The sequence below is a fragment of the Dendropsophus ebraccatus genome, chromosome 3 (genome assembly GCF_027789765.1).
Source record: "Dendropsophus ebraccatus isolate aDenEbr1 chromosome 3, aDenEbr1.pat, whole genome shotgun sequence".
Classification (NCBI taxonomy): domain Eukaryota; kingdom Metazoa; phylum Chordata; class Amphibia; order Anura; family Hylidae; genus Dendropsophus; species Dendropsophus ebraccatus.
Genome location: NC_091456.1, coordinates 37,898,076 through 37,916,784, shown reverse-complemented (window position 1 = coordinate 37,916,784; position 18,709 = coordinate 37,898,076). Strand labels below are relative to the sequence as shown.

Here is an 18,709-nt window from a genome sequence, read left to right as displayed (position 1 = left end):
TCTACCTAAATGGTGATGGTCACACACAAATTAATACCTAATTTGTGAACTAAGTTTTCATATTAGAGAAATTGGAGAAGGTGGGATAAATGTTTTTTAGAACAAAAAGCTTATGAAAAAAAATGCTGCAAGTTCAGCTAAAATATGTCACACAGTGCTCAGGTTGAGTGTAGGATTGGGAAATCGTTGCTCATCAGAGCTGATATATCATGCAGCCACCATCATGAGGGAGATCCAGCATTGGGAAGTACATTGAAATGAGCAATGTTTTAGGGGTGTGCCCTCTTTTCAAGCCACAGAAAGATGGATGGGATTATTCATATTTATAAAAAAAAAAGACAAAAACATTTTCTGTTTCCTAGAGCCACAGTACTTTCTCCTTATTTATAATTTTCCAAAATTATTTAATTAAATATTGGATTTAAAACAAAAAATATTAAGGAACATCATAAAAAAAGTTTTTCCTTATACAAAAAAAAAACTTTTTTATGCCATATTTTACAGCCCAGAAATGTTGTGTGCACATAGTCTACAGGTATTTTCTTTCTTTTAAATCAAATGGTGTCAGGAAGCTATCTAGATTTGTAATTAAAGCGCTACAAAAACATGGCCACTTTTCCCCCTACTGTTGTCGCCAGTTCAGGTGTGGTTTGCAATTAAGCTCCATTTACTTCAATGGAAACGAGTTTCAAAACCCCACCCAAACTGGAGACAACAGTAGGGGGAAAGTGGCCATGTTTTTGTAGCGCTGGATAACCCCTTTAACTTTTTTTAGAAAAAATATCAAGTCTTCCAGTACTTATCAGCTGTTGTATGTCCTACAGGAAGTGGTATTTTCTTTTCAGTCTGACACAGGGCTCTCTGCTGCCACCTCTTCCCAAAGCAAGAAAGGTTTTCAAGGAGGATCTGCTACAACTTTGGACAGTTCCTGTCAGCGAAAGAGGTGGCAGCAGGGAACATTGTATCTGACTGGAAAGAAGACACCTGTCAGCTAGGCTGCTACGGAATGACACAGAATGACCAGTGAGGGTATGGGGAGGACACGGACAGTGAGCCCTGGACTTGCCCCTTCCAGCTGACCCTGCCTTCTTGCCTCGAGACAACCCAAGGCAGCTGCAGGCAACTGTGCAACGATCTCTTACTTGAGTCTGAGGTGTAGAACACAGAATGGAGACAAGAAAGACAATGGGCTGGGGTCAAACCCAATTGGCCATGCATTACAGAATTTGAATCCAAAAGAGCAGTCAGAGGTACAAGAGCTGAAATCAGAATAACCAAGTAAAGACATACATGGTCTGCTTATCTTTCTCAGTGAGACTAAATAGCTAGCAAAGACAAGTAAACACTTGATAGGCAGGCAGGGACCTGGTCCAGCACTCGATTGGACCAGGAACCCAGAACACATACTGACAGAGCAAAGGATAAATGGTAAGACGGGATATTAATCACAAAGCAAAACAAAAGTTAACTATATGATTTTAATCCATTAGTCAATATGCCTTCTAATGGGGGTTGCTAGTGGGCCTTATAACGATCCGTATGCCTCTCTACAGTGGGATTGAAATACGTTAATGATGCGCTCCCGCGGCACCTACCTGGAGGTGCGTTCTGCAGAAGATTATAATATGGGCAGTCCAGACAGCCCATATTATAATTTGGTGCGCTTTGGTGCCAGCTCTACTAAATCAATTGATTTCCTCCGTGGGCCAAAAACAATGGCACCTGAGTTTGACATGCCTGGCTTTGTGTATTAATTGTGAAGAGCAATAAAAAACTATACATCTTCCCATAAAAAAATTAGCCCACACTCAGCTCTATCACAAGTAAAAAAGGAACACTATAAATCTTGGAATATGGTGAATGTGTGTTGTTTTTTTGTTTTTGTTTTTTAAAGAAAATAGTTTGTATTGTGCCAAATTTGTAAAAAAAAAAAAAAAAAAAAAAGAAAAGAGAAGAAACAAATTTGGTATAATTGTAATCGTAGTGACCCAAGACATGTATTTATTATATCATTTTTAATTTGATAGTAAGAAAGAAATGAAAAAAAATTCATACCCCAAAAAGGGTTAATAAGGGAAAATTTTTATTAAAGTATTGTATTGCACCCCCAAAAGTTATACAAATCACCAGTATACACTTATTACGGGAAATGCTTATAAAGTACTTTTTTCCCCACTTACTACTGCATCAAGGCTTCACTTCCTAGATAAAATGGTGATGTCACGACCCGACTCCCAGAGCTGTGCGGGCTGTGGCTGCTGGAGAGGATGATGGCAGAGGGATGCTCAGTGTCCCTCCAGTGTCCTGTGTCCCTCAGTGTCCCCCTGCCATCATCCTCTCCAGCAGCCACAGCCCGCACAGCTCTGGGAGTCGGGTCGTGACATCACCATTTTATCCAGGAAGTGAAGCTTTGATACAGTAGTAAGTGCAGGGAAAAAAATACTTTATGTGCATTTCCTGTAATAAGTGTATATTGGTGATTTGTATAACTTTTGGGAGGCAATACAATACTTTAAAAAAATCTTCGCCGGACTTTTCCTTTAACTGATGAGTTACATAAATCCCAAAATGTCACCAACTAATTGTAAAATTAGTCCTGTCAAAAAGAAAAAAAAAAGGTATGGTTCTAGGAGGGTGATGATGAAAAAAGTAAGAAAATTGCTTGGTCACTAAGGGGATAATAATTGGGAGTAGGGATGTTCCGAACCGAGTTCTGTTCGGGTTCGTACGAACCCGAACTCTCGTTCCGTGCAGAGGGTGGATACAGCGGGAGGACTGCCTGGAAAACTGGGATACAGCCATAGCCATAGGCTGTATCCCAGTTTTCCAGGCGGTCCTCCCGCTGTATCCACCCGCTGCACGGAGCGGGCAGACAGCGGGAATCTGATGCCGAGCGTTCAGGTTCATACTAACCCGAACCTCGGCAGTTTCGGACCATCCCTAATTGGGAGTATATTTAATGTATTAAAAAATAAGGAAAGGAAATTTTCTATGATGTTTCTTAATATGTTTATATTACTAGACATAAATATACATATATACATAAATGAGGAGAAAAGAAGAAAGTTCTGCCCTCGAAAACAATGACCAGTGTGAAAAATAAACTGTTTGAGGGTTTTTTTGTATGTTAGTCACATAAAAAAAATAAAAAAATTACACCACCACCAAACCAAATACAGTGTCTGTCTGGATGATACATTCTGTCCTCCATATCATATGTACAGTGATTAACATCCAGTATTGGAAGTCGTCATCAGTCACAAGGGCCCTTCAATAAGACCACTGAGGTGTGGCACTTTGAATTATAGTTCAGCACTCCTCCACAACCTCTTCTTGTTGTTGTATAAGCTTTTTGTTTTTAAACCATTTATCCCTCCTTTTAGGATATCTTGAATATACAGTATATAACACTGTGTCTATAAATTGAGCTCCGGAAGGAAGTTTTCATTAATACAACATTATAACCATTAAAGACAAAATTAGGAAATCAATCTGGATAAATGCTGTGGTCAGCAACTGCACCCTCTATATGAGGCTGTCCTTATAGAGTATTGAGTACAGAATTTCACACAAACTGGACAGATTCAGACATTGGAAGGAAGAAGCACATTTCAAGTCGAGAATGTGGAATCTTTGGGTTGGTAAGTGCAAAACAACTTAATATAGCATTTCTGATAACAATAAATCAGTAGTTTGAATAAATAAAGAAATACACAGGTATGGGAACCTACCATAAGTAATCTACTTTAACTCTAAATCTATGTTAAATATATGAATTTAATATTTGAATGTGTATGTTTTATATTTAAAACATAAAAAAAATGTGTTATGAAGTTTTCTAGTATTTGCATATTATGTGCATATGGAGAAATCTGCATTTTTTTATATGCGGAAAAATTAATCTAAGAATATATATATACTGTATATATATCTTAGCAAAAACAGTCTAAGGGTGCCTTTACAGCTACCGACTCACAGCGTTAATAACGCTGCGAGTCGGCTAGGTCCTGGCAGTTCACTGTCATTACATACACGCAGTGGTCTGAACGACTGCAGCGTGTATGTAAATCTGCCGTCCACTTAACCCCTTCTGATGCCGGCCGCCCGCCTCCAGCTCCGCTCTGTATACATACCTCCTCGCTGCACGGGGTCCCAGCGTCCTGCTCTCGCGCCCGGCCAATCAGTGTGTTGCCCAACCGCAGCCACTGATTGGCCGGGCGGGAGAGCAGGACGCTGGGACCCCGTGGAGCGAGGACAGGTAATGTATACAGAGCTTGGAGCGGGAGGCGGGCGGCGGGCGGCATCAGAAGGGGTTAAGCGGGCGGCAGATTTACATACACGCAGCGGTCGTTCAGACCACTGCGTGTATAATGACACGCAGTGTATGTGATCTGCCAGGACCTAGCCGACTTGCAGCGTTATTAACGCTGCAAATTGGTAGGTGTGAAGGCACCCTAAGGGGGAGATTTATCAAACTGGTGTAAAGTAGAATTGTCTTAGTTGCCCCTAGCAACCAATCACATTCCACCTTTGATTTTCCAAACAATCTGTGAGGCATGAAAAGTGGAATCTGGTACCAAAATGTTTCCTAAATCTAACAAGCCTGACGTAACCCCTCCCAAACCCAACGAATGGGCTTGTTTCACATAAAATGAATGTCTCTGGCAAAATGTATCATTTTGAGAGGCATAAAAAGCTGGTGAAAACTGTCAGGGTAGTTTTACACTCTGAGGCTATGTTTACACAACTTATGTGTTGTAAAAATCACTGGCGTTGTTGCAATTTACAACACATAGTATACACTCCAGCCGGGATCCCTAGCAGCGCCCCAAAAAATGACAGGTCAGTTCTCTGCAGCCGCTATTCATTGAATAGCGACCGCAGGGAACTTGTCAGTCCACACAATGGAGCATGTGGCGGGCAGCCTTCTTTACAATGAGAACAGTGAATCTGTGGAACAGTCTAAACAACAAAAATAGTGGAGTTCTTCAAAACCGGCCTAGACAAGTTCTTAGACCAAAATAACATAACTGCATATGTATAGAACCTATCCTCATCTGTCCCCTTCCCTGTATCCATCCCCTCCTTGTATCCCCCCCTTCCCTGTATCCATCCCCTCCTTGGTTGAACTTGATGGACATGTGTCTTTCTCCAACCGTATTAACTATGTAACTATGTAAGATGCGGGCGCACACTGATGCGTCGCATTCGAATGCAGCGACAGTGAAGATCATCTGGCGGGTACTGCAGTCACGGCCGGTGCAGCCGGGTCATGTAACGGCCGGTGTCTTAGGGCCCTGTTCCACTGGACGATTATCGTTCAAATTATCGTTAAATCGTTCGAATCTAAACGATAATCATTCGGTTGAATTGCAGTTAACGATTAACGACCGAACGAGAAATCGTTGATTGCTTTATAATACCTGGACCTATTTTTATCGTTGCTTGTTCGCAAAACGTTCCCAAATCGTTCGCATTTAATAAGACGTCGTTCGGTCGTTCGCAGTAGCTACGAACGCAATAGCGAAGAAATAGCGAAGAAAAAACTATCGCAAATACGATGATAAGTAACGATTATCGTTCCATGGAAATAAGTGAACGTTTTCAGGTCTTTCGCAATAGCGGTCGGTTGAGATCGTTAATCGTCAACGATTATGCGAACGATAATCATCCGGTGAAATAAGGCCCTTACAACGTGGAAACATGGCCTGAACATGTAACAAGTGGAAATACAGATGTCATTTCATGTAATTTTTTGCTGTTTTTCTTTTATTAAATGTTTTAATATATGTTCATTAATGGATAATTTTCTTTTAATCTCTTTATTGATATTATAAGTTTTTCATTATAACAAAGAAAGGTTATGTTCACACAACGTTTATCCAGCTCCGTTTAAAATGACGTCCGTTATTTTGAGTCTAAAATAACGGACGTCATTTAGTTGTCTGGCCTCCGCTTAGTGCAATGACTGGTGTTTGTACATTATTTTAGTTTTGGGATTACTAATTGAACTTTGGGTGTGTCTTAATTGAAAGGTCCATTGAATTTAATAGTAAAGACGGAGAAAGAACGTTGACAAAAGTAAAACTGTGTGTAAACTACTAATAAAAATGTCCGCTGTTTGCAAAAGACGTCCGAAAATAATGATCATGTTAATTTGACATCCGTGGCAAAAACGTCCATCATTCAATACACTGTGTGCATTGGATGTTCGTCTTCTCATTGACTTAAATGCATTGCCATTGTAGTCAGTTAAATCGCGGCAAAAACGGACGTTTTTTAAAATGAAAATCGGTCGCCTTTTCAATATTTTTGAGGTTGTGTGAACATAGCCAAGTAAAGCATATAATAGTATATTTCCAACATTACTGCATGTAGTTCCCAGGTGAGCCAGGCTGCTCAGAGAGGACTACTGTCCTTGTTGTCAAATCTCTCCTCTGGGTCCACTGCATCCCCCCAGCCATAATAAAGCCCTTGAGCTGATTTGGGTGCCACTCTGCTGTGAGTTCAAATCCTCCTCCTTCTTCGGCCCATTCATCCAACACAGTCCCCTGGCTGGACAGGGGTGTTCCCTGTCACTGAAAGGACAGCAACCCACCCTTTGAGCCATGTAATTGGGGAGAAAGGTACCACTGGCTGTGTTCTGGCTCTGAAACTTCCCTTTGTCCTGCAACTGCTTGCATACTCGCTGCAGAATTCTGTTTAAGTCACATATGAGTGGTGGGTGGGAAGGTCTAGGTTAGGCTGCAGCATAGAGAGGCAAGCAGCCAGTGGCGCCGCAATGATGAGGCGACCTGAGTCGTCTGCCTCAGGCGGCGCCACCAGCTGTCTTCATGGGGGCGGCATTCAGTGGCAGATTATAATATGGGCGGTTCGGGCGGCCGCCCACATTATAATCCGCCACTGATTGTACCATGTACTGGAGACCCCTGCGCCCGGACAGCATCTTTAATTAGATACTGGGAGCGGGGGAGACTGTATTCATAAGCGCCGCGCTGTAATGAATCAGCCGCGCGGTGCTGTTACTACAGCGCGGCGCTTATGAATACAGTCTCCCCCGCTCCCAGTATCTAATTACAGATGCTGTCCGGGTCTCCGATACCGGCATTCCACGTCCGTGATCCGTAAGGATCACGGAACATGGGAATGCAGTCTTAGTCCCCCGGCTGATGTGCGGCTGCCGGGGGTGTCCCGTCCTGTCCCCGGCAGCGCGCGCATCAGAGAGCTCCCTGTGCACCGGAAGTCACAGCCACAGGCGCACGGGGAGCTCTCTGATGTGCGCGCTGACGGGGACAGGACGGGACACCTCCGGCAGCCGCACATCAGCCGGGACCAGACCAGAGAGGCTCGACGGGGGAACGGAGGGTAGGTGAGTTATGTGCTGTTTTTGTTTTATCTGCTGTGCAGGGGGGGGGACCATCTATAAGGGAGGGGGGAGGGGGACCATCTATAAGGGAGGGGGGAAAGAGGGGGACCATCTATAAGGGGGGGACCATCTATAAGGGAGGGGGGAGAGGGGGACCTTCTATAAGGAGGGGAAGAGGGGGACCATCTATAAGGGGGGGAAGGGGGGACCATCTATAAGGGGGGGGGAGAGGGGGACCATCTATAAGGAGGGGGAAAGGGGGACCATCTATAAGGAGGGGGAAAGGGGGACCATCTAAAAGGGAGGGGGGAGAGGGGGACCTTCTATAAGGAGGGGGGGAAGAGGGGGGGACCATCTATAAGGGGGGGAGGGGGACCATATATAAGGAAGGGGGGAAAGAGGGGGACCATCTATAAGGGGGGGGGGGGAGGGGGACCATATATAAGGGAGGGGGGAAAGAGGGGGACCATCTATAAGGGAGGGGAAAGAGGGGGACCATCTATAAGGGAGGGGGGAGAGGGGGACCTTCTATAAGGGGGGGAAGAGGGGGACCATCTATAAGGGGGGGAAGAGGGGGACCATATATAAGGGGGGGAGGGGGACCATATATAAGGGAGGGGGGAAAGAGGGGGACCATCTATAAGGGGGGGAGAGGTGGACCATCTATAAGGGAGGGGGGAAAGAGGGGGACCATCTATAAGGGAGGGGGGAAAGAGGGGGACCATCTATAAGGGGGGGACCATCTATAAGGGGGGGGGAAGAGGGGGACCATCTATAAGGGGAGGGGAAGAGGGGGACCATCTATAATGGGGGAGGAAGAGGGGGACCATCTATAAGTGGGGGGAGAGGGGGACCATCTATAAGGGAGGGGGGGAAAGAGGGGGACCATCTATAAGGGGGGGGCCATCTATAAGGGAGGGGGGAGAGGGGGACCATCTATAAGGAAGATGGGATAGGGGGACCATCTATAAGGGAGAGGGGACCATCTATAAGGGGGGAAGAGGGGGACCATCTATAAGGGGGGGGGGAGGGAAGAGGGGGACCATCTATAAGGGGGGGGGAAGAGGGGGACCATCTATAAGGGAGGGGGGAGAGGGAAGAGGGGGACCATCTATAAGGGGGGGGAGAGGGGGACCATCTATAAGGGGGAAAGAGGGGGACCATCTATAAGGGGGGAAGAGGGGGATCATCTATAAGGGAGGGGGGAGAGGGGTACCATCTATAAGGGGGGGGGAAAGAGGGGGACCATCTATAAGGGGAGGGGAAGAGGGGGACCATCTATAAGGGGGGAGGAAGAGGGGGACCATCTATAAGTGGGGGGAGAGGGGGACCATCTATAAGGGAGGGGGGGAAAGAGGGGGACCATCTATAGGGGGGGGGGCATCTATAAGGGAGGGGGGAGAGGGGGACCATCTATAAGGAAGATGGGATAGGGGGACCATCTATAAGGGAGAGGGGACCATCTATAAGGGGGGAAGAGGGGGACCATCTATAAGGGGGGGGAGGGAAGAGGGGGACCATCTATAAGGGGGGGGAAGAGGGGGACCATCTATAAGGGAGGGGGGAGAGGGAAGAGGGGGACCATCTATAAGGGGGGGGGGAGAGGGGGACCATCTATAAGGGGGAAAGAGGGGGACCATCTATAAGGGGGGAAGAGGGGGACCATCTATAAGGGAGGGGGGGAGAGGGGTACCATCTATAAGGGAGGGGAAAGAGGGGGACCATCTATAAGGGAGGGGGGAGAGGGGGGCCATCTATAAGGGAGGGGGAGAGGGGGACCATCTATAAGGGAGGGGGGAGAGGGGGACCATCTATAAGGGAGAGGGGACCATCTATAAGGGGGGGAAGAGGGGGACCATCTATAAGGGGGAAGAGGGGGACCATCTCCTAAAAGATCAGCACCCTCCTCTCCTGACATCCTCTGTGCTGCTGGGACTTCTCCTATAGGATTAGCCCCCTCCTCTCCTGACATCCTCTGTGCTGTTGGGACCTCTCCTATAAGATCAGCCCCCTCCTCTCCTGACATCCTCTGTGCAGCAAGGGACCAAACATTATGTTTATTGGTGAAAGCAGTGGGGGGGTGGGGGGGGCGCAGTGGTGGATTATAATGTGGGCGGATTGACGGGGGGTGGGGGGGTGGCGTCATTCTATAGTTCGCCTCGGGCAGCAGAGAGACTAGAATCACCCCTGCAAGCAGCAGCAGCAGCATGAAAATAGGTAAAACGCGCATGCACAGCAGCCTCTGTATGTAGCAGCTTTGCCATGTCTGCTCTGCACCAACAGGTTCTGAAAATGCAGCAGGCAAGGGATGTGCGCAAAACAATCTCAACCCACTGTGGGTCTGAAGTTCGAATGAACCGATCGAACCCGATTATCTACGGGTCTGCTCATCACTACTCTGGACAGTTCCTGTCATTGACAGAGGTGGCAGCAGAGAACACTGTGTCAGACTGTAAAGAATACATCACTTTCTGCAGGACATACAGCAGCTGATAAGTACTGGAAGACTGGAGATTTATAAATAGAAGTCATTTACAAATCTGTATAACTTTCTGCTACCAATTTATTTTAAATATTTTTTTCCCTCCAGAGTACCCCTTTAAGAGTCCATTTAAATGTACAGGTTCTCTAGCACATGAAATTCTGTGTCCCATCATTTACTTGCATTCATATCTGCAGAATTACTTTTATAGAAAGTACGTGTTTAGGGGGGAGCAAAGTGATGTAGTTTACACATACAGCATTTTGTATTTTGGTGTTTTATTAATGTTTTGGGGTCACTAGGTTGTTAAAAAGAAATGGGGCATGTTAAGGCACAGCATAGCATGTTTTGAGGTACCTTCTTCCATAGAATTTCCAACATAAAATCAAAACCGCCAAAAATAAATTTAGAAACCACCAATAAAAATGCCATAAAACACCCTTCCAAATGCAGACGTTTGTGAGCATTTTTACATGTCATTTTATACATGCAAAACAATGTATACACTTAGCTGAATAGAAACCAGTTTTTTTTTGTCTCCATTTACAAATCTGCCTTAAGAAAAAAAAGGTAAAGCCCAGGTCATACCTTCACTAAAGCCCTAGGCCGTCTATCATAACAACAGTTGTCATTTGGCAGATGTCTGGTAAAAATAAAGACGGCTGTCATTTTTACATACCGTGAACCTAGCCCTAAAGTGAAATTAAAATGAAGAACTCTTGCAGCATCAGGCCAGGGCTACACTGTGACTTTTTGCAGTGCTGCATGACTAATTTTAACTATTGATTTACAGATAAAGGCTAAGGCTTTGTTCTTACAACATCTCTTTTTGGCTATTTGAGGCCAAATAGAGGCCGTTATTTTATAATGACAATCTTTATTTACCCCCTCCCACTGCTGCACAGTAAATTAACGTCGCTGCAGCCTACGCCTGATGCTGCAGCAACATTAATTTACGATCAAGGATAACACAGGCGCAGAAGCTGCGCCTGTGTTATCTGTGGTGGGTCCTGGCTATCAGTGATAGCTGGGGACCCATCGCAACTCTCAGCACCGGAGGGAGAATTCTCTGTCTGGTGTCCTTCGGGGCTCTACAAAGTGATCGCCCTGATGGTAGCCATTGAAACCGAAAGCCTCAGGCAATCACAAGATTGTAACAGCGGCAGGGGACAGAGGAGAGAGGGCAGACAGAGGGACATCAGCTTATGGGATCATTATGATCCCATAAGCTGATGTCCAAAAACGACCTGGGCATTGATGCATCAATGACCCCAGGTCGTGAAAGGGTTAAACAAATAACAGCTGTTATTTGGCCTAAAACAATTCTTAGCAAATTTGCATAAAAATCGTGTCAAAACACATCATTAATGCAAAATAAACGCCATGTGTTAACACACCCTTACTGCATTATTTCATTGCCATAATTAATCATTTAATTCTGCAATAAAACTCCAACATGTGCAAACCAGGATATGTTCCCACAACCTCTTTTTTTAGCCAAAATAACGGCCATTTTTCATAATGGCTGCCTTTAATAGTGCTTTTTGTGGGAACATAGCCTCAGCCTGTAGTTGCAGCCTATTGCAATAAAATGATTAATTACTGCAATTAAATAATGCAGTAACGCAATGAAAATGCACATAATTCAATACGATGAACTGCGCATAATCTTGTGGACTGCACCTGTCACTAAATTGTGAAAATAAATCTTGTAGCTTTACAAAACATTTCAATGGAGCTTTAGCCATCATCCATTTTTATTACATCATTTGACACCAACTCTCTCATTAAGGGTACGTTCACACTTACCAGATCCGCAGCTGATTTTCTGCTGCGGATCCGCAGCGGATCCGCAGCAGATTTCATTTAAATAACTGAACACAGCATCAAATCTGCACCATCAAATCTGACAGATTATCTGCCAAAGATTTGAAGCCAAAACCAGGAACAGACTATAAACAGAGATCAGGTCATAAAGGAAAGCCTGAGATTTCTCCTCTTTTCAATTCCAGTCCTGGCTTTGGCTTCAAATCTTTGGCAGATAATCTGTCAGATAATCTTTCTGTGTAAAAGGGCCCTAAGTGATTTCCCACTCTGCCAATCAGTGACGGGGTCGGGACTCCTGGCTGGGCCATGACATTGCTGCTGGAAGAGCCAGGTACGCAACGTACTCAGTTTGCAGAAGATGACAGCCGGCTGCGGTGAAAGCGACCCAGAAGCAGCGCAAGGGAGGCACAGGTTGAGTTCACTTGTTTATTATTATATGCTCTAACCCCCTGCCTGCCTGCCAGTTTTAGTGTTCATGGGACTTCCTCTCTTTAATATTAATAATCACAAACTATAATCTTATATACATATCAAACAGAATCTTAGCTTAATCCAAACCTTAAACTTAATTCCAATTTAAAGTGTAATGCTAATGTGCTGGTCTTGTACATGAAACCAGAGATTCACGTTAAAACCATCATACAGTATGTGAGATGTGTGTAGTTGGACCCAGAAGCCACAGTTCTCCTACACAATGGCCAAACTGTACCCATAATGGAATTTCATTTCACCTAGTGGTTAAAAATTCATAGCTGAAATGTATTTTATGCACTTACTAGATGCACTATTTAATAAAAGGAGGATGAGTATAACACTGGGTTTAACATTTCAGAAGTCTTATGTTAAGACTGGAAAATTCCTACAAGAAATTTTTTTTGTGGGTTTACTTGGAAGGTACAGTTTCTAGCCTTGTCCTCAAGAAATCAGAAAGGTGCTTTTATGCAAATGTCATCATAACCACAATAGAGTCATGAGGGCACCTAATAGTTCTATTTGGTGTCACCTGTACAAAGCCTGTACAAATTCAGGTGTTCTCCAGGATCTTAACATCTGCTTAAAAAACACACACACACACACACACACACACACACACACACACACAAAAACACACCAGTGTCACTTCCTATTTTACTGAAGAGATATACTGGTAGCAATCACACTATTAGTGTACATTTTCCATAAGATTGAAAAAGATAGGAGGAGGAGATGACAAGCATAAAAGAGATAACTTCTTCTTTCTGAGACATTACTCGCACAAGCAGAAGTAGAAGACTGTCCTATGTCCCTTAGTATGGTGGTGAGATCAAGAAAGTGTGAAAAAGTCTCGGGTACAGTATTGGTTTTTGTAGCTTGATTTGTATGTTTCGTTTCAGCTGTATTATGTATAAGTGTAATATGTAAAGTAAGTGTCTTGTGACACTGGAAGTGGCTTTGTATTATACTGTATATGACATGTGATCTCTCTGCCTGGCAAAGTCACTTCACATGATATGTTATTTCTGGTTATAATTTACAGTAGAGGTGTAGAGGTGCATCCTGCTACTATCAAAATACACACTGAAGTTTTACATCTTCCAATGATAAAGTAACAGAATTTGCACAGAACTTATAGGTATATAAAGGAAAAAGTCTCTTCTCGGAATTTTAAAGATCTATTTAAAACAATCTATTTAGATCATTACCACTGAGTCACAGGGTTTTTTTTTATGAGTTATATATAACACTTTTAGTTTAGTCCTTTAAAGACACTGGGGGAGATTTATCAAACTGGTGTAAAGTAGAATTGTCTTTGTTGCCCCTAGCAACCAATCAGATTCCACACAGATTCTTTGGAAAATGAAAGATGGAATCTGATTGGTTGCTGGGGGCAACTAAGACAATTCTACTTTGCACCAGTTTGATAAATCTCCTCCACTGAGTTTGTAAATTATATTTTTCTCGTAAAACTTTTTTTTTTTTAGATAGATCTCAAAAATCTCTTTGAAGTAGAAAGAAAACTACCACGGTTAAATTCATACATGCAAATGCGCAATATTGGTTTTGTGGTTTACCTGAGATCAACCTGATTTGAAATAACCTAAGAGCAAAAAAAAGAGCATGTAAAACTTAACTATGTAAAATAGAATTATAAAAAATGGAAAGTCTTTTAAACTTTTTTAAAGTTTGGGTTCGGCAACGTTATCCAAATGCTCGGTGTTTGATTTCCAAGGATGCAGCCCTAGGGAGTCTTGGAGAACATGAATATAGCCACAGACTGTATCCATATTTTCCTGGCAGCCTTAGGGTGGCGTTCATTTTGTGCAGCCGCATGGAACACAGAGCTTTTGGGTTCCAATAACGTTACTGAACCTAAACATTTTGACAGGTTCGCACAACTCTCAAAATATAGTTTTTAAGTTCAAAGATAATGTTGGTGCAATAGGAAAAAGGCTCATGTTATCATTTTGTAACACGTAAGGAAGTTGTTGCCTAATACTAGCTCTTTCTTCATGTCCTCGTAACCTTATTTTTAATATTCATCATCCTATTTCTATGTAGTACATTAAAATGCACAATCTACTGTAAATGGGCATACAATTGCTACAGTGGGAAAGTAAGGCCCTAATCATACACCAGTAATCCTGTCTGTTACTGCAGACCTGCATTTATAGACAGGATTACAGATGTGTATGATAACCATCCACATTTGCACAGATCCATTGATTGGAATGGGTGGATCCATGTTGGGAGGGTTTATAGCAACTATGGATGTGTAAAGGGTGCATTGAAATCAATGGGTACCATACTGTGTGCAATTATAGATCCGTAATTGCAAAAAGTTATAGGCTGTGTTCACACATACTATTTCCATCAGTCTTTTTTCAACCAGAACCAGGAGTGGGCTGAAAACACTTTTCATTATAATTTTGCCCCATCAGTTCCACTCCTGATTTTGGTTAAAAAAAAGATACTCATCGAAAGACCGATGGAAAAATTCATGTGTAAAAGAGGCCTAAGGCTAACAATAAACATAACCTGGTCTTCTACCATCACTTTCCAATCAATGTGCAAGTTTGCCAAGGATTCCTGTTAAATGTGGGGGACAATAAACTATGTGTCTGCTGTGTGGTAGATTAGGCACATAGGTATAATAGAAACATTTACTATTCTCTACGCCACCTCTTGATTGGTTTCCTTTACACTAGTACACAGTGTCGGACTGGGGTATCTGGGGCCCACTAGAGAAAATTATCCTGGGGGCCCACCATTGAAGAGCCAATGAGAAAAGACATGTCAGTCAATGTTAGTGCAGGTTCTAAAGCTGGAAGCCCACCAAAGGATCCTCTGGTACTCTGGTGAGCCAGTCCGACACTGCTAGTACACTCTTTTTAGCCACACAGTTTTTAAATACATTTTTTTAAAAACTGTTTGGTAATCTGCTAAAAGATATTAAATCGGGCTGACATCATGTTACCAGTGTATTTTGACAAACTGAGACAGAGCCTTTTGCGTAGTAAGCATCTTCCAATGTTTCCAATGGATCTTGTGTGCATGTTTACTCTCCGTTTAAATCACAGCACCGAGTGGGACCAGAAAGTAGAGACCACGTGTGTGTGTGTGTGTGTGTGTGTGTGTGTTTCTCAGAAATATCAGAATAAAAGCTGACGTAATGTAAATACTAAATACTGCTGCTTTACTTATTTGCCAGCACTGTCCTTATTTTAAGGCTATGTTCCCACTTTGAGAACATATCGGTGGAGGGCAGCCGTCTCATTATATAGACATCTGCTAATAAAAATCATGATCTATATAATTAACCGCCTTTCATATGTGGGAACATGGCCTAAATGCGCGGGCAACCTCTTTAAGGGTACGTTCACACGTACTGGATCCGCAGTGGATTTTCTGCTGCAGATCCGCAGCAGATCCACAGAAGATTTCATCTAAATAACTGAACACAGCATCAAACCTGCTGCGGATCCTGTACATGTGAATGCACCATAAAAGGGTTTAGCCACTGTGAACACAGGATAGGGAACAAGTGTATAATTACAGAAGGTCCAATTACTGGGGTCCCCAATGAGCTTTAGAATGAGAGTTTCAAATCATTTTGCTATCTTAGGCATTTTCGTAGACAACAAATGAACTGCATATTTGACTGCTACTTTCCCTTATGAGAGCTTTGGGAGTCCCTCTCTCGAAATTGCTTGGAGTTCCAGGGGTTGCTTGACCCCCATCCCCCGCCATCATACACTTTTCCCCATCTTATAAATATGAGATATGTGTTCATGGGGAAGCTACCATATATACAGATGCATTCATGTTCTGTTAAATTTAAAACTAATTTTTAATCATATATCTGTGTTTGGACCTAGGTTTCCTCTATGGAATTTTCCTGTCCCTTATCATATCTGCTAATAGCAGTTGTAACATCAGTCAGACCAAAAACATGTTGGAAGAAATGCAAAGTGAAGCAAAAAAACTTTTTACTAAATCTGTAAGTATCATTATGTTGATATTCTGTTCATTAGTATATATCAATGTATACCTACTCGAGAATGCACAGCTTACAGTTTCCTTAGAATTATTGTTATTGCTAGTAAATAGTAACTGCTCTAATTTACCTCCATATTAAAATAAAAACACCTGTAAATGTAAAATGCCATCCCATATGTCTTACATGTTAGGTCATTTTTTTTTTTTTTTTTTTTAAGAACACCTAAATTATTTTTGAAGACACTGATTTCTTATTCAGGCAGAGATTGAGAATAGCATGGCTTGACTGCTGCCAAACTGTTTCCCATTTTCATATTTTTACCAATCTCCCTTTAAGGCTATGTTCACACACCATCGATAGCCTGACAGATAGCTGTTAGGTCAAGATATACAGGTAACATTTCAGTTCCTGAGCTCGCTTCATAGAGCCCCTGGACTTAAAGTGCCTGTACCACCAGGCACAGGCAGAAGCACTGGAGGGGGGCCGACCCACCCTTAGTGGGAAGAAACTCCAGCCCCTCCATGACGTGACTCCATTAGAATCAATGGAACCCTATTATAGAGGGGCTAGGGTTTCCTTTCACTAAGGGTGGGTAGGCCCGCCTCCAGTGCTTCAGCCTGGGCCTAGTGGTACAGTCACTTTAATGACATAAATGTTTACCATGCATTGCCAAGTGACAGGCTCCCATGGTATACATTTATGCCATGTCGGGAAGGGGTTAAAGGGAATCTTTTTGCTGAAATAACTACTCCAAATTAACATCGTTAGATTGCTGTTAGGTCAAGATATACATGTTACATTTCATTTATTCATCTGTGCTTATGTATAATGCAAAAGTCCTTTTATTCTATAGCAAAAAAAGTCAAATAGGCTTTCCTGAGCTCATGAAGTGCAGCAAACTGTAACATCTTTATTACCCTCCATTTTTTAGAATGTGTGCACAGATGACTTTTTTTCCATAAACTTTAATGTATCACATTATTAGATTCAAATTGTTTACCTATTTTACTGTTGTATCATGCTATCATGTATCATTATTTTTTTTTAAATCAACTGGTGAGAATTTACTTCTATTAAAAAATCTCAAGTCTTGCAGTGCTTATAAGCTGCTGTATGTCCTGCAGCAAGTGGTGTATTCTTTCCAGTCTGACACAGTGCTCTCTGCTGCCACCTCTGTCCATGTCAGGAACTGTCCAGATCAGCAGCAAATCCCCATAGAAAATCTCTACTGCTCTGCAAGAGAGCAGCTGATAAATACTGAAAGACTTGAGATTTTTTTTAATAGAAGAATCTCTGCCACTTTCTGGCACGAATTGATCTGAAAGAAAAACTTTTTTTTTTCTAAATTACCCCTTTAAATTTAACTGTAAATGAAGTAACCTATAAAAAATGCATTATGCATTAGTTTTCAACAAGGAAATGTTAGATTTAAAATTATTGTTCAGAATAAATATATTTTTTATATACGCAATATGATATTTTATAATATAGCATAATAAACAAATACATTTATATTTTAGGTCATGGAACATGAACTTCAAAGAAATGATTGTAAGATAGCCTACCAACACACTACACAATTGCATTTCACAAATGTGTCTGTCAGGATAAGTGAAAGTCTAACTGATTTCATCGAAGGCTTTGATGTGCTGCTAACAAGACATGATGAAGAAGAGTACAAACATACAAAGGATTTAAAGAATGCAAGAGAGAGGAGTTCAGCACTGCGGTCCAATCTATCAGAATGTAAATTGCCAAACAAGCGTAATAGACATATAACATCAACGCTGGGGATTAAAGTTTACCCACCTAGTAGTAATACAATTTTTGATCAAAAGTTAGAATGCTGTCGGCTAGCAAACATCTACATGAATTTTCTGGATGTAGTTGACGAAATTTTGACACCTAAAAGATCAAAACGACATTTTCGTAAACGTAGCTTTCGGACATAGTAAGCCCTAGTTGGATTCTGGACATCTTCTTATTCTTCATTGGATAATACAAAGGTAACCATCAACCAACTAAATGACTCTAGTGCCCAGCGAATATTGCAAAGATATGATGTTGGCATCATCAAGCTCTTTAGTAATATTCTTTCTTTCAGCAAAGCCCTCAAATTATTCTCTTTAAAAAATGTTTGCAACATATGCAATTTCTACAGTGATTGTAGAAAGATTGAAACCACAACATTTTGTGCAATAGGCCATAAATGAATGACCATATAGGGCACAAACCTATTTTTTTCTATTGAGCTCAGTGGCCAAAATTGCACATTACATTGCACTAAAGCCAAGTGACGGTACTAATAGTTTAGACATATATCTATTGCGTGATAGTTGTGAGCACTTACAGTGAGACACATTTAATGCTGATACATGGAAGTGTTTTCATGCATTCCTGCATGTAAAAGAAGGGCACTAACCCACCCAAAAAACAGAACTATTGTTCATTATGCCCTTTTTTTTATACATTGCCCATAAGCTCTCATAATAGAGAATATTTATTATACAAATCTGCATGAAACTGAAGTATGTAATTACTGTTAACATTTTATACA

At 42.3% G+C, this 18,709-nt stretch overlaps 1 long non-coding RNA gene across 1 annotated transcript; it reads left to right on the top strand.

The window, feature by feature from the left end:
* Window positions 1–12,929: 12,929 nt before the first annotated feature.
* On the top strand, window positions 12,930–17,935 carry LOC138787028 (uncharacterized). The gene is made up of 3 exons (XR_011362281.1): window positions 12,930–13,003; window positions 16,031–16,152; window positions 17,673–17,935. It is a non-coding gene; the product is annotated as an uncharacterized lncRNA (long non-coding RNA).
* The last annotated feature ends 774 nt before the right edge of the window (window positions 17,936–18,709 follow it).